General features: G+C 38.4%; 1 non-coding gene across 1 annotated transcript; it reads left to right on the top strand.

Annotated features, from left to right (window-relative positions):
- The first annotated feature begins 500 nt into the window (after nucleotides 1-500).
- On the top strand, nucleotides 501-643 carry LOC128574364 (small nucleolar RNA SNORA15). Its single transcript, XR_008376736.1, has one exon. It is a non-coding gene; the product is annotated as a small nucleolar RNA SNORA15 (small nucleolar RNA).
- Nucleotides 644-21,821: the final 21,178 nt, after the last annotated feature.

The following is a 21,821-nucleotide window of genomic DNA, read 5'->3' on the forward strand; positions in this document are numbered from 1 at the left end:
TCAAATGGTCTATGAAGCGAGTGTATGATGCCCCATGATCATATCAATGTATACAGTTATGATTTAATAAAAAAAATTAAAAAAAAATCTGGTGTAAATATCTTTGTTATAAAATGATTTGTGGTCTTTTGGATATACACCTAGTAGAGAAATTGCAGGATCAAATGGCAGGTCTATTTTGAGTATTCTCCATACTTCTTTCCAAAAAGGACGTGTTAGCTTGCACTCCCACCAGCAGTGCAGAAGTGTTCCCTTTTCTCCACATCCACACCAACATCTGTAGTTTTGGGATTTTGTTATGTGAGCCACTCTTACGGGAGTTAGATGACAACTCAAAGTGGTTTAGATTTGCATTTCTCTGATGATTAAAGATGATGAACATTTTTTCATGTGTTTGTAGGCCATGCGCCTATCTTCTTTAGACAAGCTTCTGTTCAAGTCCCTTTGCCCACAATGAAATAGGATTACTTGTTCTTTTCTTATTAATAATTTTGAGTTATCTGTGGATTCTTGTTATCAAACCTTTGTCAGAAGCATATAGTTTACACAACCAGACACCATACAAAAGCAGTCTTCCCTTTAAAATGACCGATGATATGCTAAGTTATTTCATGGTATATCATTATTAAAGGTGAACACAAATATGAAAAAAAAAGGCTATTTAGAGATAATGGTTGAAAATTTAAAACATCATTCCACATATTTGTGAAATTTAACAAAATGTAACAATATGTATAAGAATAATCTCCTACATGTTTCATAAAACAAAACAAACAACAAAACCCAAAATAGTAAAATATTACAATAAAATAGATCAGTATTGACAAAGATCACTGTTAAGAAAAACATACTTTCCACTGACTCTTTAATACCACTATGTACTCAGAAGACAATATTCAACAAAAGTATGCATCAAGAAGCAAGGAAATGTGAAAACATTATCAGAAAAATAAAAAGAAAGTTTTCCTATAAGCAGGCCTGCTTTAAGAAATTTCAACATATAGTACCCTACAGAAAGAAAGAAAATGATTCCATAGAGAAGGAATGAAAAGTGAAGAAAGTGATAAATTCATGGACATATCTAAATGAATATTGGTTCTCAAAAATAATAGTAATAGAAGACTTAATATTTATTTAATTGTGATTAAAATTTATAATAATAACAACATACATTTTAGGAGTAGGCAAAATGTTCAAATTTCCTTTTACTTTCTGAATGAGATTAAAGGTGTTAATAAAAATTAAATTGGGAACTTAAACATAAAAGCTTTAATTTTAGGGTAATCATTGGAAAAAATTAAGAAAAAAGAGTTTATATCAGTTATCCATCATTGTGTAGCAATACTATCACAAACTTAGTTGCTTAAAGCAACATGTATTATTTTATCTCATAGTTAATATGTGTTAAGAGTCCATGCACAGTGTAGCTGTGTTCACTGCTTCAGAAATGGGCAGTCTGAGTTTTTTAAGAAAAGAATTAAAAATCAATAATATGTTATTTACAGGAGAGATTTTTTAAGACACGAGACACACACCCAAATGAAATGAAAGATAGAAAGGTATACTATGCAATCTTAATTGAAATTTGTTGGTACAGCTCTACTAATATTTTCTAAGAGGGACTTTAAGATAAAAGCAATTTTAGAAATCAAGACAATCTTTTTAATGATGAAAATAATTGTTCATAAAGATTAAATAATTCTATAGTTTCAAGATGCATAATACCATATTTGACAAAAATAGAAGAAAATAGAGAAATTCACAATCACATTTAGATAATAAAAACATTCCTCTCTCAGTAATTCACAAAAGAGGTAGGCAAAGTAATCAGCAATAATGTAGAAAGTTAACACAAATGGATTAGACCTTACAAAAGGCTCAAGGTTGAAGCGGGGAGGTCTTTCTTGTTATTTCCTGTTCTTCCCCTCTTTTGTTGTGTGTAGAACAGTGCTCCTCACCCACAGGGTATGTGGCATTCCAAGTGCCTTTCTGGAAGCAGAGAGCAGACACTAGACCTGACAGTGCCTTGATGTTGGAGTTTCCACCCTCTAAACTGTGATAAAATAAATTTGTTCATTGTGAATTGCCTACTCTGATGTATTCTGTTATAGCAGTATGACTCTGGCTAGGGCAATAGCCAACAGATACAATATCATTAAATTAAACAGTTAGTTTTGAGCACCTACTGAGTACCAGGCATTGTTCCAGATACTTGGGATAAATCAGAGAATAATTCTGACAAATATCCTGCCTTCATCGAGTTTACATTCTAATGCAGGGGAGAGGACAGAAAGACTATATAAAATGAAATAAATATGTAAACTCTGTTGTAGTTAGAAGATAATCAGTGCTGTGGGGAACAGATAGAGCTGGAAAGGGTGGTCAAGAGTACAGAAGAAGAGCTGGTTATACGTTTTAAAAGGTGGCGAAAATGTAACATTGAAATCAATATTTAAAGAAGAAACTAAATGATCTGTATTCTTCCTGTTCTTTGATTATCATGGAATAAAAATTATTTTCTGACCTTAGGAATGCTTATGGCCCTTCCTCCAGCCTGAGAATCATCAATGCTTGTGATTGAGACATCATTACAATATCACTCAAGTATAGGTGAGCCAAATCTCTGAAATTGTAAGCGAAAATAATAAAACTGGCCAACATGTAGATTCTGGTCATTTATTTGTCTTGCTATAGTTTGTTTTTCACATCTGCTTTTGTCATTAAGCAAGCCTTCTGAAGTATCTTTTAAGATAAAACATTGTAGGAAGAGAAGACAGAACTTAGGAAATAAATACACTCCCAACAAAGGAGACAGAGAACACACAGGACTCCTGTGACCCATGTGTTGGTCAAGTGAAAGGGAATGAACCCAATGCTGCCTTGATTCTTGCTCCCACTGACCACTTGGTAGGCTGTTGGAAATCCAATAGTGTCTGTAGTGAATAAGTACCCAGGAAACTAGTGGTTGAAGGCAGAGTGATGGAAAAATAGAATGTGTCATTATATCACAGGAGGCAGGGTAGTGAAGTCCAGGAGGAGAACCAATAGATCCCTAGGGAAGAGTCATCAGGAAGTGCTTTCACTCTGCTGAAGCCAGAGTATGTGAAGCTATTTCACTACAGTCCCAGGTAAGTGAGGGTTTCCTGTTCTCCTGGTCTTCTCTCTTGGCTACCTTCGTTATTCCATAACATGTCAGTCATATACCTATTGAGTGGAAGAGGGAAAAGGGGAAAAAAAGAAGACAACCACGACTTCTCACCAAAACCAGCCTGTAGTTAGCCCCAGCTAGGGAAACAATACATGTTAACCGTTTGATTATTTGATAGAGGTAGGCATTGTTAAGTATTCAATTGTGACTAAGTAGCCTGAAATAGTACATGACTTTATATTACATTAAGGGAAACTATAAAACCATAGTGACTGCCTGGATTTTCACCTGAAGGCAAAGGAGTTGTCCATTGTTACCCACCACCAAGGGACAGTGAGAGAGAAAAATAAAGCTTATTTTATGATCGCACCTTAGGAGTCAAATATCTTTAATATGTTGACCCATGAGTAAGGTTTTCTGAGCCCACTCATTAAGACCAATGTGTGGTGGATGGGGTGGCAACTCTAGCTCAAGTTTGAGTACATGAGACCAACAGCCCAACTCATAGTGCTTTATCTTGTGATATTGGACCACATTCTGAGAGATGCCTGAGCAAATACTCACCAATACAATTCCATACCTAGGATTCTTAAACTTCAGGAATGGTGTTTTAAGAACCAATGGCATGGGCAGCGCCTGTGGCTCAAAGAATAGGGCGCCGGTCCCATATGCCAGAGGTGGTGGGTTCAAACCTGGCCCCGGCCAAAAACTACCAAAAAAAAAAAAAAAAAAGAACCAATGCCTAATTTTGTTGAACATGAAGATTTCCAGGTCCCACCCAAGAGACTCTGATTCATCAGGCTCAGAATAGATCAGTGTGGTTAACATGTAGGTGGTCTGGAGCCTCTCTTTGGGAAATGTTGTTTTAGGGCAGTGCTTCTTTAATGGGCATATGAATCACCAGCAGATTCTGTTAAAGTACATTCTGACTCACAGGTCTGGAACGCATGAGACTCTGTGTTTCTCACAAGCTTTCAGGTGATGCTGATCCAAGTACCACCCAGTTTGAGTAACAATGGTTAGGGCATTGGTTCCTGAACCCACCTTCCTTGTCTTAAGAACCACAAAATTCTGCTTCTGTACAATGCTTGCTTGCCAACCTACCTGAATGCACCTGGGCAGCCAGCATGCCAACCAGGATGCAGACCAAGCCTTGAAAACCCAGCCCCTTAAGCACTCTGAACCCCTGTGCTGGATGTGAGGCAGTAACTGGCTCTTCAATAAAGGGACTCTGCGGTGAAAAAAAAAAAAAAAAAAAAGAATCACAGATAGTACCTGTTCAATACACAGATTTTAGATCTTTACCTTCAACTTGTTGACTAACAAGTTGAGATGCATCCTCAAGACCTTCCTGGAGGATGGAGCCTACCCAAAGACCTCCACAATATCCCAGGAGATGTCCAAACTTTTTTCTTTTCTGCTGAAAATTGGAAAAATAAAAGTCATCTTGGGCCACACAAAAACACTAAAGAAAGCTAATAAGCAAAATGGAAGGTCTATGCATACTTTTCACAATATTCTACAGCACAGATAAAACAGTCCTCAAATAATCTTTATGCAGCTCACAGGGTGCAGGTTGGACACCCATAATGGAGATAACAGGGACAGCCTAAGGCACCATGAATAAACATGGCTATTATACTGTTCTGCCTGATGACTAGGCCCAATAAGGAAAAAAAACACTCAATGATACTAGCCCTATTTCAGTTCTCCTGGACCATAGAAGAAAATTCTAAGCATCTCCCTGGGTGACTGGGCCACACACAAAGCTTTCCACCCCCAGACCAGTGGTTTTCGGTCTTGACTGCCCACCAGAACTATTTTGTAATTTGTATACTATGGAATACTGTACAGCCATTAAAACAATGGAGACTTTACCTCTTCTGTAATAACCTAAATGGACATGGAACACATTCTTCTTAGTAAAGCATCACAAGAATAGAGAAGCAAGAATCCAATATACTCACTTCTAATATGAAGGCAGTAGATGAGTTAATACAAGGAGGGGATAGGCGAGTGAGGGAGCAGAGAGAAGGAGGAGGGAGGGGGATGGGAGTTATGGGGTATGGCACACCTCTTGGGGGCAAGACACAATTATCACAGGGAATTATCTAACAAATGCAATCAATACAACCTAATTCTTTGTACCCTCAATGAATCCCAAACAACTATATGCCCTGTTTCCCTGAAAATAAGACATCCTCTGAAAATAAGACCTACTTACAGGAAAGATAAGACGTCCCCTGAAAATAAGACCTAGCACATCTTTGGGAGCACACCTTAAAATAACACACTGTCTTATTTTTGGGGAAACAGGGTATATAATTGCTTGTGTTCACCCCCTAAAAATTCTGCTTAAACTGGCCTAGATGCTGGAATTATTAGGAACCACTACCCCCAGGTAATGTATGGGCAGTGAAAGTCACAAACTAATGCCCTACATTAGTGATCTAAAAGTCCCTCAACAGGAAATCTTATCCTGTTATTCTGTAACTGTGGCTAAACATACTGTACTTGCAGTCATTTGAGGTCATTTTATTGTGTCCAAAAGTTTTCTGTCAAAAATTATATGGCCCAGAATTACATCATATGAACAATTTCACATCCATTAACATACTGGCAAGGTTTAGCCAACTAAACAAGCCAATGGCTACTGGCAGAAAGCTTGATGCTATTTTTGTGCTATTGTAATACCTAAGAGTAAGAATTATATTGCATCATGCTTTCCATTAGGACATGTTATCTATTATTACAATGGTCTTTAAGTGACATTTTATTATTGTTACAAGATAATGAAGATGCTGTAGCCCTGCAAACTTAACTGATCTCTCTTTTAAGCTCTAGCAAGGATGTCAAAGATGCTTTTTTTTTATTGTTGGAGATTCATTAAGAGTACAAGAAACCAGGTTACACTGATTGCATTTGTTAGGTAAAGTCCCTCTTACAATTGTGTCTTGCCTGACCATAGATAAATCAAGATTCAGTTTCTCAACTTGGACCACTTCCAGCACCTTGTCTCTCCATTGATGGCAAAACTTTCACTCTAGTTTTGCAATCCAGAGCCTTAGGTTTACCTTTGAAAGCCTTGCTCCACTTGTCATCTCCCACACCCAATCCTTCACCAAAGCCATTTCAGTTTTACCTCTTGACATTTGCAGAGTGTACTATTAATAATTTTCAGACTCTTCCCACCGACCCACCTGAATCCCCTGTGTCCTTCTCTTTCTCTTGCTCACCCCGCCTAATCAGTGCCCTTGAACCAATCCCCTCTTGTCACTCTCCCACCCATTTTTCCTTTTCAGACAATATTCTTTTGGAATTCAAATCTCTCAGGATAAAGCCAAGTCTATTTCTATGAAATCCTAGGGGACACGTGTATCTATGAAAAGGCCATTGTACAATTCAACAGAGATCAAAGTTAACATGTAGAGAACAGAGTGTGATGCAAATTTCATGACTATGAAAATGCAAATTAATTCTGTCTGGGGGAGGATAAAGGTGTAAATTTTTCTTTGAAAAGGCCAGTTTTGCGTCTGTTTCACATTTTCAATATTCCTGATTTATAAATATATCTGGTTTGGGTTTTTTCTTTTCTTTGAGCTGGTTTAACTTATTTTTTTTTCCAGTTCTCTCATATAAAAAATGTATTAAATGAAATAGTTGACAAAAAAATAAATAAATAAATAAAAAGCAGAGAAAAAATAAAATTAAAAAAATGAAATAGTTGATACATGTTCACTTTACACTTCTGAGAGTCATAATGTTACCTTTTCATAAAAAATCTTCTATTTTAAAAGTGTAGATTAATATGAAGGTACAAATGGTTAGGTTACATTGTTTGTGTTCCTTAGGTAAAGTTCAAGTTGTGGTTGAACCCTTCACCCAAGGGGTGTGCTGTATGCACTTATATTGTGCATATTAGGTGAGAACTTAACCATTCTCCCTCCACCATCCCTTTTCCTGTTTTTCTCCTCTTCCTTCCCTGTCTACTTGAATATAATTGTGTTTTTCTCTCATGTGGAGATGTAGTTGTTTATCTATTGGTTTCATATTAGTATTAGTACATTGGATACTTGCTTTTCCATTCTTGTAATACTTTACTAAGAAAAATGTGCTTCAACTTCATCCAGGTAAATAAAAAAATTATAAAGTCTCTTTTTTTTTTTTTTGCAGTTTTTGGCCAGGGCTAGGTTTGAACCCACCCCCTCCAGCATATGGGGCCAGTGCCCTACTCCTTTGAGCCACAGGTGCCACCCAAGTCTCTATCTTTTTTATGCCTAATAGTATATTTATATATATATATACACACCATGGTTTATTAATGTATTGATGGATACTTGGGTTGATTCTACATCTTGGGGTTTGTGAATTAAGCTGCAATAAACTTGTAGTGCAAATGTCTTTATGGTAAAATGATTTTTTTTTCTTCTGGGTAAATACCTTATAGTGGGATTGTTGGATGAAATGAAAGATCTACTTTTAGCTCTTTGAGAATTCTCCATACGTATTTCTATAGAAGTTGTAGTAGTTCGCAATCCCACCAGCATTGTACAAGTGTTCCCTTATTTCCTCATCCACACTAGCATCTTCAGCTTTAGGATTTTGTGATGTGGGTCATTCCCACCAGGGTTAGGTGGTATCTCAAGGTGGTTCACAACTAATCAGGTAGGGATAGAGGCAAAGACACTGCACTATATCAGAGGTGGCTTCAATAAGCCTGTGGGCCGAAGGAGAGAGACAAGATGGTGGACTGAAGCCAGCTTTCAACAGAGGCTCCTGTCCAGAAGGAGAGTTAAGGGACAGGAATTTAGTAAGTATCCTGGTGGACTTGAGCCTCACCAAGAGAGAAGGTTGAAGAACGCACATCAACACCACTGAGGCAAGCTGCGATCACAAGGACGCAAACAAAAGGTACAAAATCCACCACCAAGTGGACGGGAGTCCCCCTCCCCCATGGGACCGGCTCAAGAGCCCCACAATTAAACAAGCAGGCAGAAATTAAAGGCCCTCCCACTACACCCCACGGGAGAGACCTTCTAAAAACTGGACCTACCCCCCCTACTGGGGTGCCGTGGCGTTCTCCTGCCAGGCATAAAACAGAATAAAACTTTGGGAATCCTTAGCCGGCAACCCCCCCAGCGCTCCCCTCCCGCCCACTGAGGTCTGGAGGCCTGTCCCCCAGGAGTTCGGATCATTGGGTGATTTCTCAAGGGGAGTGGACAGTCCCCGAGTTGCGACTGGTCAGCATTGACTATGAGGCGTGCGAGTGAGGAGAGGGCACTGGGCTGAGGGGGAGTCACGCCTCACGGCACTTCCCTGCGATGCAGTGCAGCAACCCTCCCCGGGCACAAGACTGAATAAGACTCTAGCTTCCCTGCTGAGAGCTGAGAGCCCCTACTCTCACTCGGGGTCTGAGGGCCTATCCCCCAGGAGTTCGGATCCTTGGGTGATTTCTCAAGGGGAGTGCACAGTGCCTGAGCTGCGTCAGGTCAGCGCTGACTCTGGGACACGTGAGCGAGGAGAGGGCACCCTGCTGAGGGGAAATCAAGCCTTGGCGGCACCTCCCTGTGGTGCAGTGCAGGAGCCCTTCCCGGGCCGTAGTGTTGCGTAAAACTGAATGAAACTCTAGATTCCCCCCCCCACTCCCAATCGGGGTCTGGGGGCCCATCCCCCAAGAGTTCTGATTCTTGGGGGATCTCTTGAGGGGTGTGGACCCAGCACAAACTGCGGCCGCTCAGTGCTGACTCTGGGGCGTGGGACAGAGGAGAAAAGGGTCGCCTGAGTGCCCACATCAGAGCAGCAGTTCCCTGGAGGTAGATCAACAGCCGTTTTTTCTTTAACGGCAGAACGCTCACTTCTGGATATTCTGAGGCCACACCCCCTGTCTCCCTGGGCAACCAGAGGAGGCCACCGGTGAGCGGGGGATTTCCTGACACAGCTCACAAACTCGGGAAGCTTCCAGGGCGGGGCCGACCCAGAGAGGTGTTTGGATGCAAATCTCCAGCAGCAAAGATGTTTGAACTCAAAACAGCCCGTCTTCTGTAGGTGATTTCGACAGGAACAGAGACAGAACCCCGCAAAGTTGTCTGTTCTGTTCTGTTCTGTTATGTTAGCAGCATCCGTCAGGGACGGGGCTAAGCCTGAGTGAACACCTCCTTCCCATCACCTGCATCAAACACTCATAGATGTCAGGCCCCATCTCCTCCTGCTAGATAGCGGCAGTCTGCGGGGGCCTGGCAGACTTCCTTGCGATTCGGGCAGGTGCAAACCCCTGGAGTGTCTGTTCACTGCAGGCAACTGGGTTAGCCATCTGCAGAGATAGCAGTGACTGGGTCCGACGGAGGGGCAAAGTGGGGAAGGAGACGTCAACCTTCCTAGACTGCTCTGTTTGCTGGGTGGCTCCTCCTGACTCCACGCTGCACTGGGGTGAGCCGTGTCAGAGGAGTCACCAGGCCCCTGTGATCCAGTTCCCAGAGACCTCTTGAACTCTCTCACCCGAGACAAGTGCCGATTGAGACAGTTGATTCGGACCTTTTGAACTGGGCTAATAGACTGAGGACATTTCAGGTGGTGCCCTGGGTGTATGGTTGTAGGAAGGTTGATTCTCCTTTTCCAACTGGGGCCAGAGGTGGGCAGGCGGGGTGACTTAATTGCTGATTTTTCCACACAGCTGAGACTTCAAGCCAGAGTAGAAGTTGCAATAGGATCGAACAGAAACCAGCTGAAAATAAGACAGAACCACTTTGCTCCACCACACCAGACAGGGCCCCAGTTTCTCAGGCCACAACACTGTACGGGCCCTCGATAAAACCCCAGGGGAAAAACCAAAGGGAGTAAAATAACCATGGGGCAGAATCAGCGGAAAAACTCTGGTAACATGAATAACCAGAATAGATCAACCCCCCCCAAGAAAAGATACGGCAGATGTGATTGAAGATCCCATTCATAAACAACTGGCTGAGATGTCAGAAATCGAATTCAGAATTTGGATGGCAGACAAGATTAATAAAATGGAATTAGGAATTCGAGGAGAAATTCAAAAATTGTCTCAAGAATAACGCATTTAAAGACAAAACCACCAAAGACTTAGACACACTGAAGCAAGAACTTACAGCCCTCAAAGATATGAAAAATACAGTAGAATCCCTTAGTAACAGAACGGAGCAAGCAGAAGAAAGGATTTCTGACATTGAAGATAAAGTCTTCGAATGCTCCAAATCTCTCAAAGAAGAAGAGAAATAGAGAGCAAAAACGGATCACTCACTCAGAAAACTCTCAGATAATTCGAAAAAAAAGCAGCATAAGGATTATAGGAATTTCTGAGAACGATGATGTGGCCTCCAAGGGCACAGAGGCCCTTCTGCATGAAATTATGAAAGAAAATATTCCAGACATGCCTAGAGAATCTGAAATTCAGATAGCAGACAGCTTCAGAACCCCAACACGATTCAACCCCAATAAGTCATCCCCCAGACATATCATAATTAGCTTCACTAAAGTTAACATGAAAGAGAAGATTCTCAAAGCAGCCCGGCGAAAGAAAACTATAACGTACAAAGGTAAGACTATTAGAATAACTGCAGATCTCTCTGCTGAAACTTTTCAAGCCAGAAGAGGCTGGTCATCAACTTTTAATCTCCTAAAGCAAAAAAACTTTCAACCCAGGATCTTGTATCCAGCTAAACTGAGTTTCATCTGTGATGGAGAAATTAAATACTTCAATGACATTCATATGTTGAAAAAATTTGCCATAAGTAAACCAGCTCTTCAGGATATTCTCAGACCTATCCTCCACAATGAGCAACCCAATCCTATACCACAAAAGTAAACTCACTCAGAAACTTCAGATCAAACTCCAACTTCCACACTGGCAAAAGGATTAAAAATGTCCACTGGACCTTTGAAAAACTTGATACCCAAAATTCCATCAGACTTATCAATACTCTCCATCAATGTGAATGGCTTAAACTGTCCTCTAAAGAGGCATAGGTTAGCTGACTGGATACAAAAACTCAAGCCAGATATTTGTTGCATACAAAAGTCACATCTCAACTTAAAAGACAAATACAGACTCAGGGTGAAAGGATGGTCATCCATATTTCAGGCAAATGGTAATCAGAAAAAAGCAGGTATTGCAATTTTATTTGCAGATACAGTAGGCTTTAAACCATCAAAAGTAAGGAAGGACAAGAATGCTCACTTCATATTTGTTAAGGGTAATACTCAATATGATGAGATCTCAATTATTAATATCTATGCACCCAACCAGAATGCACCTCAATTTATAAGAGAAACTCTAACAGACATGAGTAACTTGATTTCCTCCAGCTCCATAATCGTCGGAGTTTTCAACACTCCCTTGGCAGTGTTGGATCGATCCTCCAGAAAGAAGCTGAGCAAAGAAATCTTAGATTTAAACCTAACCATCCAATATTTAGATTTAGCAGACATCTACAGAACATTTCATCCCAACAAAACTGAATACACATACTTCTCATCAGCCCACGGAACTTGCTCCAAAATTGACCACATTATAGGTCACAAGTCTAACCTCAGTAAATTTAAAGGAATAGAAATTATTCCATGCATCTTCTCGGACCATCATGGAATAAAACTTGAATTGAGTAACAACAGGAATCTGCATACCCATACAAAAACATGGAAGTTAAATAACCTTATGCTGGGTCAGAGATGAGATTAAGAAAGAAATCGCCAATTTTTTGGAGCAAAACGACAATGAAGACACAAACTATCAGAACCTCTGGGACACCGCAAAGGCAGTTCTAAGAGGGAAATTTATAGCACTGCAAGCCTTCCTCAAGAGAACGGAAAGAGAGGAAGTTAACAACTTAATGAGACATCTCATGCAACTGGAAAAGGAAGAACATTCCAACCCCAAATCCAGTAGAAGAAAAGAAATAACCAAAATTAGAGCAGAATTAAATGAAATTGAAAACAAAAGAATAATACAACAGATCAATAAATCAAAAAGCTGGTTTTTTGAAAAGGTCAATAAAATAGATAAACCTCTGGCCAACCTAATCAGGAAAAAAAGAGTAAAATCTCTAATATCATCAATCAGAAACAACAAAGACGAAATAACCACAGACTCATCAGAAATCCAAAAAATCCTTAATGAATATTACAAGAAACTTTATTCTCAGAAATATGAAAATCTGAAGGAAATAGACCAATACTTGGAAGCATGCCACCTTCCAAGACTTAACCAGAATCAAGTAGAAATGTTGAACAGACCCATATCAAGTTCAGAAATAGCATCAACTATACAAAACCGCCCTAAAAAGAAAAGCCCAGGACCAGATGGTTTCACGTCAGAATTCTACTAAACCTTTAAAGAGGAATTAGTACCTATATTACTCAACCTGTTCCAAAATGTAGAAAAAGAAGGAAGACTACCGAACACGTTCTATGAAGCAAACTTCACCCTGATCCCCAAACCAGGAAAAGACCCAACAAGAAAAGAAAATTATAGACCAATATCACTAATGAATATAGATGCAAAAATATTCAACAAGATCCTAACAAACAGAATCCAGCAACACATCAAACAAATTATACATCATGACCAAGTTGGTTTTATCCCAGGGTCTCAAGGCTGGTTCAATATACGTAAATCTATAAATGTAATTCAGCACATAAACAAATTAAAAAACAAAGACCATATGATTCGCTCAATTGATGCAGAAAAAGCTTTTGATAATATCCAGCATCCCTTCATGATCAGAACACTCAAGAAAATTGGTCTAGAAGGGACTTTTCTTAAACTGATAGAGGCTATCTACAGCAAACCCACAGCCAATATCATATTGAATTGAGTTAACTTGGAATCATTTCCACTCAGATCAAGAACCAGACAAGGCTGCCCATTGTCTCCATTGCTTTTCAACATTGTAATGGAAGTTTTAGCCACCACAATTAGGGAAGAAAAGGTGATCAAGGGTATCCATATAGGGTCAGAAGAGATCAAACTCTCGCTCTTCGCAGATGATATGATTGTGTATCTGGAAAACACTAGGGACTCTACTACAAAACTCCTAGAAGTGATCAAGGAATACAGCAGCATCTCAGGTTACAAAATCAACATTCATAAATCAGTAGCCTTTATATACACCAACAACAGTTAAGTTGAAAAAGCAGTTAAGGACTCTATCCCATTCACAGTAGTGCCAAATAAGATGAAATATTTGGGAATTTACCTAACAAAAGACGTGAAAGATCTCTATAAAGAGAACTATGAAACTCTAAGAAAAGATATAGCTGAAAATGTTAACAAATGGAAAAACATACCATGCTCATGGCTGGGAAGAATCAACATTATCGAAATGTCCATACTACCCAAAGCAATATATAATTTCAACACACTCCCTATTAAAGCTCCACTGTCATATTTTAAAGATCTTGAAAAAACATTACTTCATTTTATATGGAATCAGAAAAAACCTCGAATAGCCAATACATTACTCAGAAATAAAAACAAAACAGGAGGAATCACACTACCAGACCTCAGACTTTACTACAAATCGATAGTGATCAAAACAGCATGGTATTGGCACAAAAACAGAGAAGTAGATATCTGGAACAGAATAGAGAACCAAGAGATGAATCCAGCTACTTACCGCTATTTGATTTTTGACAAGCCAATTAAAAACATTCAGTGGGGAAAAGATTCCCTATTTAACAAATGGTGCTGGGTGAACTGGCTGGCAACCTGCAGAAGACTGAAACTGGACCCACACCTTTCACCATTAACTAAGATAGACTCTCATTGGATTAAAGATTTAAACTTAAGACAAGAAACTATAAAAATACTAGAGGAGAATGCAGGGAAAACCCTTGAAGAAATTGGTCTGGGTGAGTATTTCATGAGGAGAACCCCCTGGGCAATTGAAGCAGCTTCAAAAATACACTACTGGGACTTGATCAAACTAAAAAGCTTCTGCACAGCTAAGAACACAGTAAGCAGAGCAAGCAGACAGCCCTCAGAATGGGAGAACATATTTGCAGGGTATAACTCTGACAAAGGTTTAATAACCAGAATCCACAGAGAACTCAAACGCATCAGCAAGAAAAAAACAAGGGATCCCATCGCAGGCTGGGCAAGGGATTTGAAGAGAAACTTCTCTGAAGAAGACAGGCGCACGGCCTTCAGACATATGAAAAAATGCTCATCATCTTTAATCATCAGAGAAATGCAAATCAAAACTACTTTGAGATATCATCTAACTCCAATGAGACTAGCCTATATCACAAAATCTCAAGACCAGAGATGTTGGCGTGGATGCGGAGAAAAGGGAACACTTCTGCACTGCTGGTGGGAATGCAAATTAATACATTCCTTTTGGAAAGATATATGGAGAACACTCAGAGATCTAAAAATAGATCTGCCATTCAATCCTGTAATTCCTCTGCTGGGCATATACCCAGAAGACCAAAAATCACAACATAACAAAGATATTTGTACCAGAATGTTTATTGCCGCCCAATTCATAATGGCTAAGTCATGGAAAAAGCCCAAGTGCCCATCGATCCACGAATGGATTAATAAATTGTGGTATATGTATACCATGGAATACTATGCAGCCTTAAAGAAAGATGGAGACTTTACCTCTTTCATGTTTAGATGGATGGAGCTGGAACATATTCTTCTTATAAAGTATCTCAAGAATGGAAGAAAAAGTACCCAATGTACACAGCCCTACTATGAAACTAATTTGGGACTCTTACATGAAATCTATAACCCAGCTACAACTTAACAATAGGGGGAAGTGGGAAAGGAAGGGGGGTGGGTAGAGGGAGGGGGATCGGTGGGATCACACCTGTGGTGCATCTTACAGGGGTGTTTGCGAAACTTGGTAAAGGTAGAATGTAAATGTTTTGGCACAGTAACTGAGATAACACCGGAAAGGCTATGTTAACCACTATGATAAAAATGTGTCAAATGGTTTATGAAGTGAGTGTATGATACCCCATGATCATATCAATGTATACAGTTATGATTTAATAAAAAATAAATAAATAAATAAGCCTGTGGGCAAAATCCATCTGGCTACCCAGTTTTTGCAGAGCTCCAAATAAATCTAAGTGTCATTTTTACTACTTTTTAATGTTTGAAATAAATGCAATTTTAAATGACTTTTTTAAAAAATTGCTTAAAATGTTTTTTTGAAATTTCTAAACAAAGTAAAAATAATATTTCACATCATGTTTCTGATTTTTATTTCTTTTCAAATTTCGGTGTAACTTGAAGTGAAATAACTTACAAAGAAACGTTTAAATGTTGAAGGAAGAAATGCTATTTGTGGACTTGCTGGGTGCTATTTTACTTACAGTCATAGTTTCTAAGAACCTATGGACAACATTCAGTGAAGACTAAAACTTTGTGCCATTGTTGTGACAGATCAAACAGCCCACAAAGCTGGAATGTTAATTATCCGGCCCTTTATCAAAGAATGTTGATGGAATTGTGCCTAGATTATTGTAGAGCAGTTCTTTCAAATGTTCATATGAATAGGAGTTACTTAGGAGCTGGTAAAATTAAGTATTGGGTTTTAGTTGTCCTGAATAGAGTTTGAGATTCTGTATTTCTATCAGACTCATAGATAATCGTTTGCATAGTTGGTCTTGAACATGACCAACAAACACGACCTCAGCCAGGTTAACAAGGTCAGCATCAACAATGGTGTTTATACTATGTACTCTTAATAGGATGTAAAACTTTATTTTAAGGTCTTTCTTCTGAAAACCCATAACCCCAGCGTAGGCATGGGAAAGCATCACATAAATGCCAGTGAGAGACATTGCACAAAATACCTAAGCTATACCCCTCAAAATTGTCAAGGTTGCAAGGAAGGTCTTAGAAACTGTCATAGACAAAAGAGACATGACAAGGAAATGGAATGTGTCTTGGATGGGATCCTGGAACAGAAAAATGACATTAGGTAAAATCTGAGGAACTGTGAATAAACTTAACAATAATGCATGCATACAAGTTCATAGGTTGTGACCAATGTGTTGTGCTAATGTCAAAAGTTAATAAGGAAAACTGCGTGCAAGGTAATTTCAGTTCTGTGCCCTCTTTTCAAGATTTTGTTAATCTAAAACTATGCTTAGAGAGCAAAGTCTATTTATTGAACAAAAGAAATAATCACCAAGAAAAATAAATTTAAGTTTTATCAAATACTAAAGGGCAAAGTTCTACCACAATTTTCATAAACTGATAATTCCAATCTTACAAAAACTCTTTCAGAGTACAAAAGAAGAGGAAACATCCACTGTAGGAGACCATATAGTTCAAGGGAAGGAGAAGCCATAATTAAGCTTAGAACACTCTGTAACTATAAGAAACACCTGTCAAATATCAAATAATGGTAAGTAGCTGGGTTTATTTCTTGGTTCTCTATTCTGTTCCATACATCTACCTCTCTGTTTTTGTGCCAGTACCATGATTTTTTGATCACTATTGATTTATAGTATAGTCTGAGGTCTGGTAGCATAATTCCTCCTGCTTTGTTTCTATTTCTGAGTACCGTCTTGGCTATTTGAGGTTTTTTCTGACTCCATACAAAACGATGTATTATTTTTTTCAACATCTTTAAAGCATGACAATGGAGCTTTAATAGGGATTGATACTTAGAGATCTAAAAATAGATCTGCCATTTGATCCTATAATTCCTCTGCTAGGTATATATCCAGAAGACCAAAAATTGCATTATAACAAAGATATTTGTATCAGAATGTTTATTGCAGCCCAATTCATAATTGCTAAGTCATGGAAAAAACCTAAGTGTCCATCGACTCATGATGGATTAATAAATTGTGGTATTTGTACACCATGGAATATTATGCAGCTGTAAAGAAAGATGGAGATTATACCTCTTCCATGTTTAAATGGATGGAGCTGGAACATATTCTTTTTAGCAAGGTGAAATGAATGAAAGAAAAAGTACCCAATGTACTCAGCTCTAATATGAAACTAATTTATAGCTTTCATACAAAGACTATAACCTAATCTCAGTACAAGAATATGGGGAAGGGGGCAAGGGAGGGAAAGGAAGGGGTAGGAAGGGTGGAGGGAGGGTGATTGGTGAGTCCTCACCTAGGGTGCATCTTGAAAGGGTGCAGGTGAAGTTTACTAAGTGTAGAGTTTAAGGGTTTGAACATAATAATTAAGAAAATACCATGAAGGCTATGTTAACCAGTTCGGTGAAAATATTTCAGACTGTATATGGAATCAGCACATTGTACCTCATGATTGCATTATTATACACACCTATGATTTAATAAAAAAATTAAATTAAATTAAAAAAGGAACACCTGTGATATAACATCTTAGTAATATGACACCTTGGTGACAAGGGCATGGGGGAAGGATTTGGCTTTAATGAGAGAGCAGGAGCATCAGTGCTTGGCAGTCTTCACACCTGTGGTGCAAATAGCCATGGGATCACTTCTATAAGTAGCTGCAGGTGAGGTTAGTTTGGGTTCATTCTTTCACAGACTCCCTCACTCTGACTCTTTCGCTCCTCCTACAAAAACTGTTTTTCTCAAAGACTGTTTCTCTCTCTCCCTCCTGCTGAGACAAATAGCCTTCAGGCACCTAAGGGGAGTTGATCCCAAGCAAGGTAGCACAGCAGTCTGAGTCCTGACAGTTTCATAGGGGAGGGAAGCAACCTGGCGTCGGCCAACAATCCATTAGCTCATTTTTTGAGGTTAGCATAATCTTGATATCAAAATCAGACAGATTTAGGAAGAAAGCCTTAAAGTCTAATATCATTTATGAACATAGATATAAAAATATTAAATAGTGTCTGTCAGAACACATTTTATAATGCATTTAAAGTAAATGAGTTTTGAACAAGTTGGATCTATCCCAGGAATACAATATTGATTTAACATTGGAAAGTAAGGTTATATTATCCACTCATCCACTTAATTAACATATTAAAGGAGAAAAACTATATGGTTATCTAAATAGATACAGAAAACATTATTGGATAAAGTTTAATATCCATTTGTGGTTAAAGATATTTAACAACTAATACTAGGAAAAATAATGTCCTTAACCAGATAAACAGTATCTTAAAAAATTATGTCAAATATTATGCTTAACAGTGAACACTTGGGGCTGGGCAGGTTGGCTCACGCCTATAATCTTAGCATTCTGGGAGGCCAAGGCAGGTGGGTTGCCAGAGCTCATGAGTTCAAGACCAGCCTGAGCCAGAGTGAGACCTCATCTCTAAAAATACCTGGGCATTATGGCAGCGTCTATAGCCCCAACTACTTGGGAGCCTGAGGCAAGAGAATCACTTAAGCCCGAGTTTGAACTTGCTGTGAGCTGTGATGTCACAGCAGTATCTGAGGACAACAAAGTAAGACTCTGTCTCAAAAAAAAAAAAAAAAAACCCAAACCGGTGAAAACTTACAAGATCAATTACCAGAAAAAGAAAAAAAGGCTTATTATCACTACATCAGTCTCACATTGTACTAGTTGTCTTAAGTGGTAGAGCTATACTGGGAAAAGAAATTAAAGAAATTCAGATTTGGAATAAAATAAAACAAAGTATCATTACTCGAGCATTGGTATAAATGCCTATGTAGAGAATTCAAAATTTTAAGGTATATTTTTTAGAATAAATGGAAAGTTAGGCTTAATTTTAGGCTACCAAATCAATACCAAAAGCCAGTTGTATTTTTATACACCAGTAGCAATCACTCAAAATGCAGTTTAAAAACTATACCATAGATAATGATCATATAACTGCAGAGGTGGTTTACATGGATATTCCATTTTTGTCTAAACTCAAAAAACTGCACACACATTTTGCAGTTTTACTATATCTATATTTTAACTGAAACTATAGACACATTTTTAAAACATAAACTTGTTTTTTAGAAAGTGTGGCCTGTATTTAAATACTTGGGACACTAGTTATATTTATAAGTGGGCTGTTGATCTGTGTGATGCTATCATATGCAATTGGTCATGCTATCATATGCAATTTATCTCAAAGAGCTAAAAGTAGACCTTTCATAATGCAATTGTATTTGATGTTGTTTAATATATATATATATTTTTTTAATTTTAAGCCTTTTTGCTTTTCATAGTCAGGAGATTAAGCCCAGATGAAGGTGGCAGACACCTTGACAAGCAGTTACACAACTCTCAACCCCCTCGTGACCCATTCAACATTATCATGGAGAAACTGCTCCAGCAGATAAAGGGAGGATAACCACTGTTTTAATATGATCAAAACTCACTGGGGACTTCTAGGGGCAGTAACAAGAGGTAGTTAGCTCATGTTTGTCCACAACTATCACCACAGGAAACACAAGTTTTATTTGGTCATTTGTAGTCCCTAGTGGAACAGAATGGTTTCAGCAAGCCTATTATCCCAGGGTGTCCCCAGAGGGATAAGTGGCTTTAAAATTAAAGCATTTTTAAAAAGACACCTTTAAACTGGGGATGGAGGTTAAATAATCCTCTCATATAATCTATTAAAGATTACTCTTTTCAAAGTATGCTCTTTCAGTTAAGGAAATATTATTTAAGCACATCAACACTGTAGTATGCTACAGCATATTTTTATCACGTTTGTTAACAAGTGATAACAAATTTATAGCACTGCAAGCCTTCCTCAAGAGAACGGAAAGAGAGGAAGTTAACAACTTAATGGGACATCTCAAGCAACTGGAAAAGGAAGAACATTCCAACCCCAAACCCAGTAGAAGAAAAGAAATAACCAAAATAAGAGCAGAATTAAATGAAATTGAAAAAAAAAGAATTATATAACAGATCAATATATCAAAAAGTTGGTTTTTTGAAAAGGTCAATAAAATAGATAAACTTTGGCCAATCTAATCAGGAAACAGAGTAAAATCCCTAATCTCACCAATCAGAAACAACAAAGATGAAATAACAGACTCCTCAGAAATTAAAAAAATCCTTAATGAATATTACAAGAAACTTTATTCTCAGAAATATGAAAATCTGAAGGAAATTAACCAATACTTGGAAGCATGTCACCTTCCAAAACTTAGCGAGAATCAAGTGGAAATGTTGCACAGGCCCCTATCAAGTTCTGAAATAGCATCAACCATACAAAACCTCCCTAAAAAGAAAAGCCCGGGACCAGATGGTTTCACATCAGAATTCTACCAAACCTTTAAAGAGAAATTAGTACCTATATTACTCAACCTGTTCCAAAAGGTAGAAAAAGAAGGAAGACTACCGAACACGTTCTATGAAGCAAACATCACCCTGATCCCCAAACCAGGAAAAGACCCAACAAGAAAAGAAAATTATAGACCAATACCACTAATGAATATAGATGTAAAAATATTCAACAAGATGCTAACAAACAGAATCCAGCAACACATCAAACACATTATACATCATGACAAAGTCGTTTTTATCCCAGGGTCTCAAGGCTGGTTCAATATACATAAATCTATAAGTATAATTCAGCACATAAACAGATTAAAAACAAAGACCATATGATTCTCTCAATCAATGCAGAAAAAGCTTTTGATAATATCCAGCATCCCTTCATGATCAGAACACTGAAGAAAATTGGTAGAGAAGAGACATTTCTTAAACTGATAGAGGCCATCTACATCAAACCCACAGCCAATAACATATTGAATAGAGTTAAATTGAAATCATTTCCACTCAGATCAGGAACCAGACAAGGCTGCCCATTGTCTCCATTGCTCTTTAACATTGTAATGGAAGTTTTAGCCACTGCAATTAGGGAAGAAAAGGCAATCAAGGGTATCCACATAGGGTCAGAAGAGATCAAACTTTCACTCTTCGCAGATTATATGATTGTATATCTGGAAAACACCAGAGATTCTACTACAAAACTCTTAGAAGTGATCAAGGAATACAGCAGCGTCTCAGGTTACAAAATCAACATTCATAAATCAGTAGCCTTTTTATATGCCAACAATAGTCAAGTTGAAAAATCAGTTAAGGACTCTATCCCATTCACAGTAGTGCCAAAGAAGATGAAATATTTGGAAGTTTATCTAACAAACGATGTGAAAGATCTCTATAAAGAGAACTATGAAACTCTAAGAAAAGAAATAGCTGAAAATGTTAACAAATGGAAAAACATACCATGCTCATGGCTGGGAAGAATCAACATTGTTAAAATGTACATACTTCCCAAAGCAATATATAATTTTAATGCAATCCCTATTAAAGCTCCACTGTCATACTTTAAAGATTTTGAAAAAATAATACTTTGTTTTATATGGAATCAGAAAAAATCTTGAATAGCAAGACATTACTCAGAAATAAAAACAAAACAGGAGGAATCACGCTACCATACCTCAGACTATACTACAAATCAATAGTGATCGAACAGCATGGTACTGGCACAAAAACAGAGAATTAGATGTCTGGAACAGAATAGAGAACCAAGAGATGAATCCAGCTACTTACTGTTATTTAATCTTTGATAAGCCAATTAAAAACATTCAGTGGGGGGGCGGCACCTGTGGCTCAGTCGGTGGGGCGCCGGCCCCATATGCTGAGGGTGGCGGGTTCAAACCCGGCCCCGGCCAAACTGCAAAAAAAACAAAAAATAGCTGGGCGTTGTGGCGGGCGCCTGTAGTCCCAGCTACTTGGGAGGCTGAGGCAAGAGAATCG

Source organism: Nycticebus coucang, chromosome 21, assembly GCF_027406575.1.
Source record: "Nycticebus coucang isolate mNycCou1 chromosome 21, mNycCou1.pri, whole genome shotgun sequence".
NCBI classification, from domain to species: domain Eukaryota; kingdom Metazoa; phylum Chordata; class Mammalia; order Primates; family Lorisidae; genus Nycticebus; species Nycticebus coucang.